The following is a 19,328-nucleotide window of genomic DNA, read 5'->3' on the forward strand; positions in this document are numbered from 1 at the left end:
ATTTTTTGCTCGGGACTTGCCATACTTGGGACATGTACTCCCTGCCAAAGGCATACATCCGAGTCCAACGCACCTCCGTGCCATACAAAATTTGCCTTTGCCGCAGAATTTGAAGCAGCTACAGAGTGTGTTGGGAAAAATAAATTAATATAACAAATATGTGTCTCTTCCATTTCAGCTCCGCTTCATCGCTTACGCCGTAAAGGTCTCCGTTCGTCTTGACGACGGACTGCGAACGCGCCTTTCGCCAGTTGAAATTGGCGTTGCTTTCCAATACTTGCCTTACGCCATTCGATCCCCAGACGACCCTTTTGTTGATGATGGATGCATCGGATTTCTGGATCGGTGCTGTGCTTGCGCACAAAGATGGATCGCACGATCGGCCTATTGCCTTTGCGTCGAAATTGCTCTCGTCTGCGCAAAGAAATTATTCACAGAACGAGAAAGAAGCATTGGCTCTCGTATTTGGTGGTACAAAGTTTCATGATTTCTTGTATGGTCGTCACTTTAACCATAATCACAGACCACAAACCGTTGACATCGCTTTTTCAGCCGACCAAGATTGTACCTCCATGCAGAAATTCATTCGCTGGTCTATTTCGTCTCGCAGTACCGCTACGATTTCTTGTATCGGTCCACTGCTAAGCACGGAAACACCGATGCGTTGTCCCGCTGGCCTGTTGCTGAGGATAGGGCATTCGATTCCTCCGAACTTGCTTGCATGTTCATTGATGCGGAAACCGATGACGTGGTCGAATAGTTTCCGATTGATTTTCGTCGTGTACCTACAGCCACAGCTGCCGACCCTGTCCTTGCTCCCGTTCTGCGTTTTGTTGCTATGCAATGACCCTTGTCAAAGTCACGGATCAGGGATCCGTTGGTTCGCCGATTTTTTGCTCACAAGGAGAGACTTTTTGTGCGACGTGGTGTTTTGCTGTTGCGTTCTGATAATAATCAGTCCAGGGTCATGGTACCGCGTTCGTTACAGTCCTCTGTCTTACAGCTTCTCCACCAAGGTCATTGGGTTATACTGAGAACGAAACAACTTTGTGGTCAGCACTGTACTTGGTTCGGAATCGATACCGCGATTATGAATATGTGCTCTTCTTGCATGGTGTGTGCCGAACAACAATCAGCACCACCGCGGAAATTCTTGCATGGCCAAAAGCCACTTCCCCTTGGCAACGCCTACACATCGATTTTGCTGGTCCATTCTGGAATGCTCGATGGTTGGTAGTGGTAAATCCATTCAGTAATTTTCCTTTTGTTGTCCGGATGTCTTCCACGACGTCATCTGCCACCATCCAAGCGTTATCCACTATCTTTTGCAATGAAGGTCTTCCACAGACTATTGTTTCCGACTATGGCCCACAGTTCATGTCCGCAGAATTTCAGTCATTCTGCGAGGCCAATGGTATTCAACATCTGACGTCCGCGCCCTTTTCTCCACAGTCAAACGGTGCCGCTGAACGATTGGTCAGGACTTTCAAGTCACAGATGTTGATGTTAAAAGAGTCGCATTCTCGGGAGGACGCGTTATTGCTCTTTTTGTCCTCGTATCGCTCTCAGCCCCGAGATGGTCGCCCGCCGGCTGAGTTGCTCCACGGTCATCATCGAACCTTGATGTCTTTGCTACATCCGCCGCAGGCAGACACCTGCTTCTGCTCCAGGCGACGTTGTCTACTATCGCCAATATCAAGGTTCACGGCGTTGGCTCGAAGGACGCATTCTTCGCTGCCTCGGAAGCGCTATGTATCTGGTTTTGGGGGCCTCTGGTGAGGTGCGCCGGCATCTCAACCAGCTGCACCTCTATCGTCGCACGGGATCTGCCGCTCGCCATCTGCTTTCAGCGACGATGCCGTCCGGTCAGCGCCCAGGGGACACATCTACTGGCTCGCCTCAGCCCCAGGTGTTGCCAACTCTGCCTTCCATTTTACCCCATGGCGACGCGCCGCCGCCACCGCCGCCGTCGCCTGTTCTCCCGCCCGCGACGCCCGCAGTGGACGCGTCGCTGCAACCGCCAAGCGCCTTCCTGGGTCACGCGCCGCCGATCGCTTCCCGTGACCAGTTGTCCTCCGACATGGAACTCTTGCCCGCTCCGCTCCGTCGGGTGCCACGGCCCGATGGAGGTCGACCCTTCGGACCCTCCTATCTCTCTCTACGGGCGCATACACCGCATGGTGGCGTGCACCCTCGAGCAGTTTTTCAGGCGTTTCCTAGCTCCCCGCGGTCCGAATGGCAGGGTGCGCGTGGCACAGCCTCGCCTGTTGTTAGGCTCCCCACCTCGCTGCATACGTCAACATGCGGTCCTCCCCACGGCAGGCGCATGCCTTATGCCACAACCGTCCTCCGATTTGCGGGGGAGGAATGTGGTGTCACCGCCAGACACCACACTTGCTAGGTGGTAGTATACGTCGGACCCGCGTGTCGCCACTATCAACGATTGCAGACCGAGCATCGCCACACGGCAGGTCTATAGACACTTCCTAGCACTTGCTCCAGTTGTACGGCCGACATTGCTAACGATGGTTCACTGATATCTACGCTCTCACTAGCCGAGACTATAGTTAGCATAGCCTTCAGCTACGTTATTTGCTACGACCTAGCAAGGCGCTACTATCCGTACTATTGATATTGTGAATCATGTACCATAAAGAGCGACGTTCTCCATTAATGGATTAAAGTTAAGTATTCCACCAGCTACGTCCGTTTTTCTCAATTCTAATTCCCTTGTCATATTCCAGACCTCACGCCAGCCTGCGTGAGCTAAAACGCGTGCATTTCGGCCTCCTTTAGGAATGCGGGGTTGGCTCTCCTGCCAACCACAACAATGCACACTTCAGCTGTTTTGAATTATTTTCTATCGACATCCAAGCGTTGCCATTTCGCACTTCCTATCATTCAAATTTTTAAACATTTATATTTCGTTTAGCATGCTTCATTTGCCTTTACTTAAAGTTAATATATTATGGATTACCCATGGATTCCTGTTGGGTTTTGTCTTTTATCCTTAGATTTTCGGATCCCGATTTCACTGTTTTATTTCTGAAAGCTACCCCATTATTTTCTATTCTATTTTTCGCCCTTATTAATCATTTGTCCGCAGCATGTGGTCTCGCGGTAGCATTCTCGCTTCCCGAGCACAGGGCCCTGGTTCGATTCCCGGCGGCATCAGAGATTTTCACCTGCCCCGAGATGGCTCGGTGTATTTGTGTTGTTTTCATCATTATCATCCATCCTCGTTACGGTCGGAGGAATGCAAAGGCAAATCACATCCATTACAAGATCTCCCAGTACGGCGGTGAGGGTCTCCCGCATCGTACCCCTATGCACTATGAAGAAACATGTGACTTCATTTCCATTAGTAACTCCTTGTTTCAAAATCCCTTTGAAACTCCCAACGGTCTCTGTTTGGAATGCATACATACATGGAAGTGCAATTCGTCTTTTGCGACCGTGAACACGAGGGACATGATCAACTTCTTACTATATTAGTTCTATCACAAGTATAACATGAAATCTGTGATAATGAGTGAACTGCATTATTACACTCATTCACAGATGTGTGAAGACCATACATAATGTGAAGTGGCAGTAAAAATATCTCGATACTTGTTGAGATCTGACACCCGCACTCTCTACAAGAACTCGAGCAATTTGCGATTCGAGTCATATAGAACAGATAGGGTACCAACGGTTAAGTGGTTAATGGATGTTAGCTGTATGAATTGTGTACTGATTCCATACCTCTAGCTACATCATCTGTTCACAATAATTTGTGCTATCGACGGATACTTTTTGTATTTTTTATAGTGAAGCTAATACACGCCTTCTGAGAAGGTCTGCTCAGAGCTTTCTTTGATTTTGTTTAAGTGTACAGTGACCGTTTTAGTATTACGTTCTTCAGTGAGTTTTGTTGTAAATTAACTTATGGTTTTGACTTGGGAAGTGTGAATTCATTTCTACCAGTTAGCAGCAGATTCTGCTGTGTTCTGTTTGAACCTACTTATTTACATCGGTGCGCAGAGTTATGTTACTGTATCATTCGCAAGATACATGGACGCATTAACAGCTGTAATATGAAATTATTTAGATATTAATGCCGCTATAGAATTTTTTTTTTTTCAAACGAGAAACCTGAAACTGTTTCACTGATAAATTCTCAGACTGAATCTCTCAGTTTCTGTCTCCAGCTTGCGTAGAAGTGTACTGCTGCCTGCATAGGGCTTATTTAGCTTCCGGGGCCTATCCTTTCTGCTAACGTTTCAATTTCTCTTCCTTGTTAGCAAACCTTAATATAAATTTGCTGCTGTTTTATGGCTTTAGGGTTAGCTTTAAGCGAAAGAGTAAGTTTCTGTTACGCTCTTAGGTAAATTTACCTCACTATAGTATTTGTTTGCTAACGTTCTGCATGTAATTCTACTCAGTCTTGCTAATCTTTGATACCTTATCAAATCTTCATTCAATGAAATTTATTGTTATGTTTCATTTACTGGAGATTCCTTTAGCTAGAAAATTCTACAGAATAAATTTTCTTTTCCTTAAGACGTTATAAAAATGTGCGGGATCACGCAGTATATTAACAGGTACTACATTGAAGATTCTCAGGCAACATAATTGTCTGGGTGAAGATGTCATGTCTTGTTGTTTTATCGATGCACAATAACTATCATTTCCATATGAATACTAATTATGCACTGTGTGTTAATTAATTAAAGACTCTTTTCTTGAATTAGTGGACCAGCAGGCGTCGACAGATAAAAACAGTGTCCATATCTTCTGTGGATACTTTCAACATTTTTCCTCTCAATGTTATGTATCACTCACCGTGTCTGTACTGTACCTATATTGACGTTGTAAAGGAATGTGGTTTACACTTACATTTCCTCCGAACACTCGTTTATAACCTCATTTATGAATCGTAAATCGCTGCTGTCACATAAAAATTTTCAGACTAGAGTTTTTACATTAGAAGTTTTGTACTATAAATTCTGGCACAACCTATATTATAGTCTGGGCAACCGCAGCTGTTAAAAAGCAGAACGTTTGAAAGAAATCCGTTTACAAAGTGGTTGAAATGGCTCTGAGCACTATGGGACGTAATATCTGTGGTCATCAGTCCCCTAGAACTTAGAACTACTGAAACCTAACTAACCTAAGGACATCACACACATCCATGCCCGCGGCAGGATTCGAACCTGCGACCATAGCGGTCACGCGGTGCCAGAATGAAGCGCCTAGAACCGCACGGCCACACCAGGCCGGAAATCCGTTTATAGCTGGTAAAACTGTTGTTAGTAAAATTCGACCCGTTTCGAGGCTTCAAGCCACATCATCGGGTGAACCTTGCCCGGTAAAAAGCAAAGTAAAACGTCCCCTGATTTTATGGATATTAAAATCACGGTACTTTGCTTTTTACATAGTAGGTCCACAGGATGATGTGGTTTAAAGCAGCGAAATCGGTCGTGCTTTAATAGAAATTCCGTGACAGAAGAGAAAAGGAAAATTTCGGTTTGCTTAGTGCTACAATATACCGGGTATTCAAAGAGTCAGTATACATTTGAAAACTTAATAAACTACGGAATAATGTTGAAAGAGAGGTAAAAATTGACACATATGCTTGGCATGACATGGGGTTTTATTAGATCAAAAAAAAAGTTCACCAAATGTCCGACAGATGGCGCTGGAAAGAAAAACGTCAGTGATTGCGCTTGACAATCGTGTATAAAAAGAGATGTAAAGAGAGAGAGAATCTCCCTCCAAAACCAGGCGATCATTGTAGGCAAAACCACCACTTCCTTCCGCCTCCTTGATTTCTATCTCACCATCTATGGCCGTCCTATCGCCCTCACCCCCACCCTTAAGTCACCCTCGACCCCCGCCTCTCCTTGACCCCCTATCTCCGGACAAACCAAGCCAAGGCACGCTCCCAACTCCGTCTCCTCAAGCTCCTTTCGGGCTGTACGTGGGGGCTGGACCCCCCCTCCACCTCCATTCTCCACACCCATAAATCCCTCATCCGCCGTATCCTTTGTTACGCCCATCCGGCCTGGATCTCCCCCCCCCCCCCCCCCCCCCCCGTACATTTTATAAATCCCTTCAAATCCTTGAACGCCATGCTCTCCGCTTTGCCTATCGCAACCGTCTCCCATCCCCCATGCGGATCCTGTATGATCTCATTCCGTTCCCCCACCTCCTCCTTTTCGTTGAAAGGATCCAGATCCTGTACAGCTCTGGTAAACTCGATCCTCCTCACCTGCTTGTCTCACCCATCCTCTCCCACCCCCACCCACTGCCGCGCCTGTATTCCCACGTCCCACCCGGTCTCCATCTCTCCACCCTCCTTACCCTCTCCCAAGGTGGCTTTTGCCAGCTCCCCGTCCCTGATGATGTCCTCCTCCCTCTATCTACCCCTCCTATCTACTTTGATCCTCCCCACCCCACTTCCTTGGTCCTTTCCCTTAGGCACCCTCCCTCCCTTCTCTTTCCTTTTCCCCTGTCCCCTTCCCCCACCCCTCTTTCCCCACGCTCCCCCCTTCCTCCCTTCCCTCTATCTCCCCTGCCCATGGCATCTGCTCTCCCCTCTCCCTCTCCCTCTCCCCCCTCCTACTCTCTTGGCAGGTCCCCGGACTCGTACAGCGTTAGTGAACATTTGCGCGCCAGAGATCAACGCCTCATGTTTCTGTGTGTGCCGTCGATTGTGCTTAAGTGGTTCAGAGTTATTCGTTTTGTGCACCTACGTTCAGGTGTGACAATTTTCGTCTATGTATGTGTCCAAGTGTCTGAACAACTTATCTTGGATTCTACGCTGGTGAATGGCTCCATGTATTTTAAAAAGTGTTTGTCTCCGTTTATATGTCCACCGTATTATTGTCTCACATTGTCTTTATTTGTATCTTGTGTGTTTCTCTGAGGCCAAACAGCGGCGTAGTATGTTGCTGCAGGCCTACCTGTAAACAGGTTTGAAAATCACAATAAAGCAAAAAAAAAAAGAATCATATGCGCCAGCAGTCGTAGCAGGTTGATGTTACCGGAAAAGACGCTTTTAGTGAAGCTCTATTATCAAAATTGGGAATGTGCTAGTTCTGCGTTACGATCCTATCGCCACAGGAAGGGGATTCGAATGGGTAAAGGTCCGCTGACAAATGCAGCTGTGGTGAGAATGATTTCGAAGTTCGAAGTCACGCGTTGTTTAGACGATAGACCCCGTAGTGTCCGACCGAGCACAAGGCGTAATGCAGCTGAGACAGTTTAGGAAGAAATGGAGACTGTAGCGGGTTCGTCTATGCACGGGGAAGTCAGCGCTCGTGCAGTCGCACGTCGCACCGGCATTCCATACACTACTGTTTGGATGGCACTTAGGTGTAGCCCATCCTCTGATGCTATCCGTACAAAATCCATCGGCATCATGAACTGTTTCTTACCTGGCGGTTTAGTGAAGCGGAGGGCATATGCGGTGTGGGCATTTCAAAAGATGGCGGAAGATGACGATTGGTTGAGTAATACGTTGTGGACCGAAAAAGCTCATTTCACGCTTAGAGGATCTGTCAACGCCCACAACTGCAGAATTTAGGCAACCAAAAATCCTAGAACTGTCGTGGAAACTCCATTGCAACACCAGAATGTCACGGTATGGGTTGGATTTCTTACATCTACCGTTATCGGGCCTTTTTTCTTCGAGTAAATGCGTGATTCTGATTTTGTAACTGCTACCGTGGCGGGTGAGAGGTACGCCGAAATATTAAAGAATCGCATCATCTCCAGCCTGGCTGATAAATACCTGCTGGAACGTATGATGTTTATGGAGGATGGCGCTCTACCCCATATTGCTAGACGCGTGAAAGATCCGTTGCGCACGTCGTTTGATGATGTTCGTGTGCTAACCCGACACTTTCGTCATAGTTGGCCTCCCAGGTCCCCAGACCTCAGTCCGTGCGATTATTGGCTTTGCTGTTACCTGATGTCGCAAGTGTATCGTCATCGACCGACGTCTGTAGGGATGCTGAAAGACATCATCCGACGCCACTGCCTCACCATAACTGTCGACATGCTTTACAATGCTGTTCACAACATTATTCCTCGACTAAAGATATTGTTGAGAAATGATGGTGGACGTATTGAGCATTTCCTGTGAAGAACATAATCTTTGCTTTGTCTAACTTTGTTATGCTAATTACTGCTATTCTGATGAGATGAAGCGCCATCTGTCGGACATTTTTTGACCTTTTGTATTTTTTTGGTTCTCATAAAACCCCATGTCATTCCAAGCATGTGTGTCAGTTTGCACCTCTCTATCTACATTATTCAGTGATTTATTCAGTTTTCAAATTTATATTTACTTTTTGCTCACCTGGTATTTAAATATTCCTGTAATGACCTCTCCGTAATGAACTAAAGTACCAGGGATGGGTTTTCTGTTTTTTCTTTACCTTCAGTTACTCTACAAAGTTCATTTATTCATGTAATAATAATATTAGTAACTATAACTGACAAGAAATTTCCTGTAATACTTTCAGAGACGGTCGCATAAATGAAGACAAAAAATATTCATAAACGTTCCACAGAAGTTCATTTCATATTGACTTACACTTCAATAAGGTCTTACACTTCCTAATTTTGACGTGCAGTTTGGTTTTTGGTTTCAGAGACTTACTTTGACGACAAAACATCTATTCGCCCGTTGGTCGAACGTTTTTATGGACAAATTACCCCCAGATCAGAAACGGTCGTAACTACGATACTAATAAACGTATGAATCATGGTGGAGCCCAAGACCTGCGGATAATGTCTCAGGAGCGGTATTTTGTTCGCTTGTGACGTCATCGTACCAGTGTAGGCACATCCCCGAAATTATTGCGAATTAGCTTGGCGTAAAGTCTACCGGTGTCGTGTGGAAACGCGTTTAGGTAGGACATTCGTTTGGGTGTCGCTGTAAAGAGCTCGTGGAACACTACTCGGATCCTTAGAAAGACGATAAATTTTTTTATCTGTTGTAAATCATTATACAATTCTATGTGAACACTGTATTAGAGAGATTGATAATTATATTATATATTAATATGGAACACTTGTTATGATTTTACTACTACGTTTACACGAAAAACCTATAGCGCGGTCCCGAACAGCATACAATTCCTTTTTAACGCACCATTTTCAGAATACGCCGTTAACTTTTAATGCCCTTGGACCCAGTGCTGAGTGGCGTATTTATTGGCTCTTTGTTCTACCATCTAGGCACCAGTGATAAGCCATATCGGCAAATATAGTAACCGTCGCTTTACTTCTTGCCAGAGAGAACACACGTTCCCCGCCTCGCGTTGTGCATATTTGAAAAAAAAAGTGCAAAACACTTTGGAATCGTAACTAAACAATGCCATACGTTGGTTATTCATTTCCAGTGAAAAATGAAAAGGAATGAATATTTTTACATAATAATTACGTATGTCATGGCAACGTCTGTGCTGGCACAGTGACTGCTTCAAGCTACTGCGCAGACAAAACCAATACATTAATTCATAGCAATTCAGCCAGTTTCAGAATTTTAATTGTTAACCGTGTTGGAAGTTATTTGTTTCCAGAGCCTTGAATTTTGATCTGAATTTCATACGACATCAAAATGAGTGATATGTTGTTGTTGTAGTCTTCAATACTGAGATTGGTTTTATGCAGCTCTCCATGCTACTCTATCCTGTGCAAGCCCCTTCATCTCCCAGTACCTACTACAGCCTACATCCTTCTGAATCTGCTTAATGTATTCATCTCTTAGTCTCCCTCCACGATTTTACCCTCCACGCTGCCCTCCAGTACTAAATTGGTGATCCCTTGATGCCTCAGAACATGTCCTACGAATCGATGCCTTCTTCTTGTGAAGTTGTGCCACAAACTCATGATCTACCAAATTCTATTCAATACCTCCTCATTAGTTATGTGATCTACCCATCTAATCTTCAGCATTCTTCTGTAGCACCACATTTCGAAACATTCTATTCCCTTCTTGTCTAAACTATTTATCTTCCATGTTTCACATCCATACATGGCTACACTCCATACAAATACTTTCAGAAACGACTTCCTGACACTTAAATCAATACTCGATGTTAACAAATTTCTCTTCTTCAGGAACGCTTTATTTTCCATTGTCAATCTACATTTTACATCCTCTCTACTTCGACCATCATCAGTTATTTTGCTCCCCAAATAGCAGAACTCCCTTACTACTTTAAGTGTCTCATTTCCGAATCTAATTCCCTCAGCATCACCAGAATTAATTCGACTACATTCCATTATACTCGTTTTGCTTTTGTTGATGTCCACCTTATACCCCCCTTTTAAGACATTGTCCATTCCATTCAACTGCTCTTCCAAGTCCTTTGCTGTCTCTGACAGAATTACAATGTCATCGGCGAACCTCAAAGCTTTAATTCCTTCTCCATAGATTTTAATACCTACTCCGAACTTTTCTTTCGTTTCCTTTACTGCTTGCTCAATATACAGATTGAATAGCATCGGGGAGACCTTATAACCCTGTCTCACTCCCTTCCCGACCCTTTCATGTCCCTCGACTCTTATAACTGCCATCTGCTTTCTGTACAAATTGTAAATAGCCTTTCGCTCCCTGTATTTTACCTCTACCACCTTCAGAACTTGAAAGAGAGTATTCCAATCAATATTGTCAAAAGATTTCTCTAAGTCTACAAATGCTAGAAACGAAGGTTTGCCTTTCCTTAATCTTTCTTCTAAGATAAGTCGTAGGGTCAGTATTCCCTCACGGTTTCAAACATTTCTACGAAATCCAAACTGATCTTCCCCGAGGTAGGCTACTACCAGTTTTTCCATTTTTCCATTCGCCTGTAAAGAATTCGCGTTAGTATTTTGCAGCTGTGACTTATTAAACTGATAGTTCCGTAATTTTCACATCTGTCAATACCTCCTTTCTTTGGGATTGGAATTATTATATCCTTCTTGAAGTCTGAGGGAATTTCGCCTGTCTCATACATCATCACCAGATGGTAGAGTTTTGTCAGGACTGGCTCTCCCAAGGCTGTCAGTAGTTATAATGGAATGTTGTCTACTCCCGGGGCCTTATTTCGACTTACGTCTTTCAGTGCACTGTCAAACTCTTCACACAATACAATATCTCCCACTTCATCTTCATCTACATCCTCTTCCATTTCCATAATATTGCCGTAATATCCCTCGACCTTTTGTAGACCCTCTACATAATTTTTCCACCTTTGTGCTTTCCCTTCTTTGCTTAGAACTGGGTCTCCATCTCAGCTTCTTATATTCATGCAAGTGGTTCTCTTTTCTGAAAAGGTCTCTTTATTTTCCTGTAGGCTGTATCTATCTTACCCCTAGTGAAATAAGCCTCTACATCCTTACATTTGTCCTCTAGCCATTCCTGATTAGCCATTTTGCACTTACTGTCTATCTCATTTTTGAGACGTTTGTATTCCTTTTTGCCTGCTTCACTTGCTGCATTTTTGTATTTTCTCCTTTCATCAATTAAATTCAGTACCTCTTCTGTTACCCAAGGATTTCTACTACCTCTCGTCTTCTTACCTACTTGATCCTCTGCTGCCTTCAATATTTCATTCCTCAAAGCTACCCATTCTTCTTCTACTGTGTTTCTTTCCCATATTCATGTCAGTTGTTCCCTTATGCTCTCCCTGAAACTCTGTACAAACTCTGGTTCTTTCAGTTTATCCAGATCCCATCTCCTTAAATTCCCGCGTTTTTGCAGTTTCTTCAGTTTTTTCTACAGTTCATAACGAATACATTGTGGTTAGACTCCACATCTCTTCCCAGAAACGTCTTACAATTTAAAATCTTGCTCCCAAATCTCTGTCTTACCATTATATAATCTATCTGAAACCTTTTAGTATCTCCACGGTTCTTCCATGTAAACAACGTCTTTCATGATTCTTGAACCAAGTGTTAGCTATGATTAAGTTATGCTCTGTGCTAAATTCTACCAGGCGGCTTCCTCTTTCATTTCTTAGTCCCACTCCATATTCACCTACTACGTTTCGTTCTCTTCCTTTTCCTACTGTCGAACTCCAGTCACCCATGATTATTAAATTATCATCTCCCTTCACTATCTGAATAATTTCTTGTATCTCATCGTACATTTCATCAACTTCATCATCTGCAGAGCTAGTAGGCATATAAACTTGTACTACTGTAGTAGGCGTGGGTTTCGTGTCTATCTTGGCCACAATAATGCGTTCACTATGCTGTTTGTAGTAGCTTACCCGTACTCATATTTTCTTATTCATTATAAACCTACTCCCGAATTGCCCCTATTTGATTTTGTATTTATAACCCTGTATTCACCTGACAAAAATTCTTGTTCCTCCTGCCACCTTCTCTGCCTCGTGATGACTAGGTGTTGTGTGATGTACTTAGTTTAGTTAGGTTAAAGTAATTCTAAGTTCTAGTGGACTGATGACCATAGATGTTAAGTCCCATAGTGCTCAGAGCCATTTGAAGCATTTGAACCTCCTGCCACCGAACTTCACTAATTCCTACTGTATCTGACGTTACCCCATCAATTTCCCTTTTTAAATTATCTAACCTACCTGCCCGATTAAAAAGGATCTGACTTTCCACGCTCCGATCCGTAGCACACCAGTTTTCTTTCTCCTGATAACGACGTCCTCTTGAGTAGTCCCTGGCCGGAGATCCGTATGGGGGACTATTTTACCTCTAGAATATTTTACCCAAGAGGACGCCATCATCATTTACCCATACAGTAAAGCTGCATGGCCTCGGGAAAAATTACGGCTGTAGTTTCCCCTTGCTTTCAGCCGTTCGCAGTACCAAAACAGCAAGGCCGTTTTGGTTAGTGTTACAGGGCCAGATCAGTCAATCATCCAGACTGAAAAGGCTGCTGCAGGCTGCTGCCCCTCTTCAGGAACCAGTCTGGCCTCTCAACAGATACCCCTCTGTGGTGGTTGCACCTACGGCACGGCTATCTGTATTGCTGAGGCACGCATGCCTCTCCACCAACGGCAAGGTCCATGGTCCATGGGGGGGGGGGGGGGGGTAGTCAGTTAACATACAAAGCGTATTTTTGTGTAATGAAGGTAAAGAGGAACGTTACATCGTTCACAGGAATTCCAACCGTTTAACCTTATCATGTGCATGTAGACTGATGCCTCCTCTTAATGACAAAGTTCCCTAGTTGGCATGTTCATCTTTGGCAACATGTATACTATCACTTAAAGTATACAGAAGAAACCAGCGATGGTATCTGATTATATAAACAAACACCACGTATTTACAAATTCGGAATAAGAACTTTTCCGTAGAAGCCGTGTTTTTATTACTTATCAGCATATAACTGTCAGGGTGTTCTTACTTTTACATTTCCCCCACGTTTGTTTGTTGATTAAGAATGAAAATGATCTGGATATATTTTACCCTTCTCATTCGATCCATGGGAGAGAAATGGGGAGGAAACACCATACCAGTTTTATCAGGTTGCTATATCTCATCACTCAGGCATGGTTGTCTCCGACCTCAGCAGCACTTCTTTCTCTATAGTCGAACTATATCCTTACCCAAATTATAATAATATGGGATTCGTGATCTGTTGCTTGGACCTCATGCTGGTAGTGCACAAATGTTTATGGTTTTTTGTGACTACAGATTTAAGGTCAGCATATTGGCCAAGAAAGCACTACGTATTATACTGATATATGTGAATGTGTTAACATTACGTAATTAGCAGAAAAGTGATATGTTCAAATTTGACACGTTAGATTTCCTGGAACATTATCTCCTTATTTCGAATGAAGACCTTGAATACAAATCATAGGCTCCACATATGAACAAAAGTTAGTATCATATGTTTCCATTATTCCTTACCTGGCAACTATTGAAAATAGTAAACGAACGAAGTAAAAATGCAAAATCTCAGACATTTCAGTTTGCTTCTCTGCCATTGCTTTGCTGATTATTCAGAGTTTGATTTCACCGCTCAGTTTACAGTCCTCCTGCAAGACACGCTGTCTAATATCTTCTTCAGTTTAGCTATAACTTTCCGTCCAGTGAGACCTCAATACTTTCCGACAGTTTGTTCGTTGTCCTGCTCGATCTGTGCTATACGTAATGTCACCAAGACTTCGCCCAAGGCTGCTCTTCCACGGCAGTTGCATCTCGCATTTGAGCTTTATAACCGTCACTTATCTTGACTGTTTTACCGATTACCATGCCAGCTGATGGAAGCCCCATTAATAGGCTGAGTAACCGACTCCCGCTTAGTTCGCTACACCCGTCTTCGACTATATAATACGGTGGACAGTGTCAGATCATATTCAAGACAGAAGTTTAAATAATTGCCAACTGCTTCACTCTACAACATTTTATGTCCGACGAATCAAACATGGAATAAGTATCTGCAATAGAAAATATACACCGTATATGTGATTCCAAAATCACATATTTAGGAAACTAAAATCGATAAACGAGTGCAACTAGCGACAAGTTTACTTAAAAAACTTTTTTTTATAAAGAATATACGCAAAAGTATCGAAATAGGTCGAGTGAGCTGTGGTAAAAATTGCTGTTTTGAAGAGCGCGCCGTAGCGCGTAGTGTGAAGCAGTCGCCCTCCGTTTCTGGCGGTGGCCCCGCTTCGGCAATCGCGGCTTTGGTGTCTTCCTCTGGTGGGAAAGGGGAATGGTTCCCTGTTCACGTGCATTTAAGGGGCGTGATGAGCTCGCCAGTCAATTATTCAGTCGCCGTCAGTCTGGGTCAGTCTGAGTCTGTCTCGAGTCAGTATGGGTCAGTCTCTCGTCCGCATTTGGGGGGCAGTCGGTGTCTGTCTGACGTCCGGAGTGTTAGTATGTCTTTCGTTCGGATCAATCTTTAAAGCCGGATAAATGAGTCTTTCCACTCCGCCAGTAAGAGAACTCAACGAGTGGTAGCCCGGTCGGGGCTTAGTCCCTGCATCTGCATCTGCGCGTTAGGCCGCCAGTCTGCTCGAGTTTCCTCAGGCAATGGTCATTGGTGGTTGGGTCGATCGGTTGGTCGGTCGAGCACTGATGCACAAGATGACTTGTCCGTCTTGAGCGTCAGCGCATATGAGGTCGCCACGTGAGTCCAGTGGGACGCACCGTATAGCAAGGGGTAGTGGCTTCGCTGTCGACACGAGGACAACAGGAGTCAACCCACGACATCAGTCCTCTGCAAGCAGTCTTTGGAATTACGTCACTGTCTTTTCGACAAGTTCACCACTCGTACGAGAGTAATCCCAAAAGTAAGGTCTCCTATTTCTTTATAAGTACGTAGACCTATTCATTTCTGCAACAGCTAACATCAGTTTACAGCTTGAACATTTAGCTATTTTTCGAGACAATCACGATTTCTGTCGGTCCATTTTTGTAGTCGCTGTGGCAGTTTTTATGTGCCCATGTCATACCAGCTCACCGCCATGCTGGCCAGAAAGTTATGAACCTCTTCTTTCACCACATCGTTGGAGCTGAATCGCTTTCCGGCCAAATGTTCTTTTAACCTAGGGAACAGGTGATAGTCACTGGGTGCCAAGTCAGGACTAGAGGGTGGGTGGGTGATTATGTTCAACTGAAACTGTTGCAGGAGAGCAAAGGTTTGCCGAGCGATGTCTGGGTGAGAGTGGGCGAGAACTGTCATGGAGAATGTGTACGCTCTTCTCCGGTTCTGAATTCCCCGTTTGAGTTTCTTCAGAGTCTCACAGTACCTGTCAGCGTTAATTGTGGTCCCAGTGGGCATAAAGTCGACCAACAATACCGCTTTCCTATCCCAAAAAACAGTTGTCATGACTTTACCGACAGACTATGTTTGTTTCAATTTCCGCGGCTTTGTGAAGAAGGATGCCGCCACTGGCTTGATTGTTGCTTGATCTCAGGTGTAAAGTGATATGTCCAGGTTTCGTCACCAGTTAAAATTGAGTCTAGAAAGTGGTCCTGCTCGGCGGCAAGGCGGTAAAGAACTGCGCGGGAAGCATCAACTCGTTGCCGCATGTGGTCTTCATCAGCATGTGTGGCACCTATCTTGCGCATACCTTCAGGTAGTTCAATGTTGCCGCTAAAATTCTGTGAGCGGTGGTTCGGGAAACCTCAGGAACCAACATTCAGACATCATCGAGGGTGATCGGCCGATATTCACGTATGCTTTGCTCAACCTTCAACAGTGTCTCTTCTCAGAGATTGACAGTCGCCCGCTCCTTTTTTCGCCGGGAATTTCCATCCAACCAGCTGCAAACTCTCTACACCACTTACGAACATTTTTGACATCCATGCACGACTCACCATACACTTCCGTCGTCTAGCGATGGATTTCAATCGGCGCAGTGCCCTTTGCGTTCAAAAACCGAATAACTGCGCGCAATTCGCACTTGGCGGTAACATCCAACGGGAGCTTCAGTCTCAACTGCTGCCAAGTCAAGACTGAGCGCCTCAGTTTACACACAGCGTTTGAAGGACTCTTCATAACAGTGTGACCAACTGCCACACAAACACAATTCTGTACTTATAAAAAATAGGAGACCTTACTTTCGCGATTACCCTCGTACACTCAAAACTGTCATCACATCCGGTAGTGCCATACGGATCGCCAATTAAAGGTCCTCCAGCGTGGTGGGTCGTAACTGCCTAACAGTGTCTTTCAATGTATTTTCAAAAAATAGTCACAAGGAGTCAGATCAGAGATAGATGGAGGCCAATCCATCCTTCCGCCGCCAAATTTGTAATAATGCAACGCATTGGATCTGTTCCCGAAGTGTTCATAAGGAAAGAGGAACACCCGTCCGGTGAGATGTGGCCAGGCCCAGTCTTGTATGAACCACTCGGTGCCTGGTACAGCCTTCAAAGCCAGCTGTGTAGCGACAAGTTTTTCCAAAATGGCAATTTAACGTTCACTAGCGATCGTTTGTCGCATGATGAAAGGGCTGATAGAGCCTTTGCTGCATACCCCAGTCAAAACAATAATTTTCGGGGAAAACAGTGTTTTCGCTTCACACAAACGCAGATTTTTTGGAGTCCTAACAAAGCCAGTTTTTTTTACTACTCCATTCTGATGGACGTCTACTTCATCAGTGTACGCGGCTCGTGGTCTTGCCGTAGCGTTCTCGCTTCCCGCGCATGGAGTTTCGGGTTCGATTCCCAGCGGGGTCAGGGATTTTCTCTACCTCGAGATGACTGGGTGTTGTGTGTCTTTCATCATCATTTCATCCACATTCACTCGCAAGTCGCCGTAGTGGCGATACAGAACTTGTGGAGCGGCGAACCGCGGGGGTCTCCCGGCCACCAATGCCATACGCTCATTCATTCATACTTCATCTGTAAACAAGATGCAGGCAACACCAAATCCTTGTCAATCAATGTGAGAATCATATTCGCAAAGTAATGGTTCTGTCGCACATCTCGTTTACGTATGGCCTGGTGGCTTGCAAACGTGCGTAGGCTTTGTCACAGTATGTTTTGTGTTCTGAAACGCTTCAAACGAATCTGCTGAATAGTTGCAGGAACTGTGGCGACATTTTCAGGAGTAACTACAGTTGGCATGGTCCGACATTCTTTTCTACATCATCAGGCAAATGGCTTGTCCGTTCGCAATTGGCAAAGAGATTGCGAATGGACTTTGCATCATGCCCTTTTGGAACATTACATCGTGCCTGAAGATTTCGCCTTGTCACCGTAAGACTGTGCTCTCATCTGTGATATTCGAGTAGCACAAACGCACATCGTACAGAGGAATACATGGTTTGTAGCTGTTCTTTTCATTCATTTGAAAAGTAGACATATATAGGTGGCATGGACATTTATTTGCGGACAGTTTTAGAATGGCCGGAAATTTCATGTTTCGAGAAGGAAGCTCAGTTGTAGAGCGGAGGTAGTCGAGTGTTGAATGTAGAGTAAGCTGGCTGGACTTTTGGCGTACTGCGTATTGGAGGAGGATTTTTCTGAAGAAAATTTTTAGCAATTGTAAATCTGGTGGAAGGACGTACAGACACAGCATTTATGGAACAGAGAGAATGGATTTACATTATGAATATGTTTTGAGGGCAATAACTTTTGCTGGCACGTACTGATGGTAGCGATTCTTGCTACAAAACACCTCCCCACCTAAGCTTAGGTAATTTCAGCTTAATTTATTTCAATTTGTATCCTCATTAAAGTATTACCTTGCAAGACTTTTGTCAGGGAAGTCAAGTTTATGATTTTCGGTGACTTTTATTTACTTTTGAAATAAGAGTTTGACACAGTATAGTCAATTTAATCAACCGCTTAATGTTTTCATTTCAAGTAAAAAGCATTTTTTTTTAGTACAGAATCATTCCAGTCTTTCACCCAGTAGTTTAGTTTTACTTAAACATATTTTAGTTTGTGCGATTAATTCATGTTGTGCTGTTTCTGCAGATTATGCTGTAATTTTCCAGGTGAGGTTCTTTTCATGTTTTGTTAGTTCTTTCGTTGCTTCTCTCACGTTTCGACTGTATATTCTACGCATTTTCTTTGTAATTAAGATTTTTAATGGGACAGTGAACAGCGTGTGTTTCTTAGTATTGCTAGGTAATTTCAGTGTTTCAATTTTTTTAATTTTTTATTTATTTATTTTTGCGGCAGTGCACAGCTTGATTTTTTAGCGGCTTTTGAGTAACAGTTTTGATTTAATGTCCTGCGCACTGAACGCCAGTTAGTTTTGTGTTTACGTAAATGTGTGCACCGAGAAACGCTGTTAACAATAGTAATTTCAGTTCAATCTTTTTATAACAGACGACAGTGCGTTTTCTTTCGAGTGAAAAGCAGGTAAACATTTTAATGCTCATGTGCTAAGAACGACTGAGTCAGAGCAAATGGCTCTCACACTTACTTTCACGTCTCACCGCTGGAAATGATCACTCTGAGCTGCAGCGCGCTGTTAATAGGCACTACGTGTTGCCAACACAGTGCCATCTCTTAACAGCTTTTCTAACTATTTAGAAGCTTCAGCATAACTTTCTTGCAGCTTTCGCAATAAGCAAAAAGCATTTTTTTTAGTACAGAATCATTCCAGTCTTTCACCCAGTAGTTTAGTTTTACTTAAACATATTTTAGTTTGTACTCGTCTATTGATCCTAGTTTCTGAGACATTTACTTGTGAAATCAAGGACTCCTTCGTTGGACATCCTGTGCAAACCCATGAACAAACAAAATGACTAACACGTAACTTAAAATGTAACATACAATTAGGAACAGAATCAAAAATACACATTTACTCTGTTTCACGTGAGCGAAATCCACGTACAGCTAGCAAAAGACTATTAGCAAATATTTCAAGCTTGCAGCCGCTGCAAGAGAAAAAT

Source organism: Schistocerca gregaria, chromosome 7 (assembly GCF_023897955.1).
Source record: "Schistocerca gregaria isolate iqSchGreg1 chromosome 7, iqSchGreg1.2, whole genome shotgun sequence".
Taxonomy (NCBI): domain Eukaryota; kingdom Metazoa; phylum Arthropoda; class Insecta; order Orthoptera; family Acrididae; genus Schistocerca; species Schistocerca gregaria.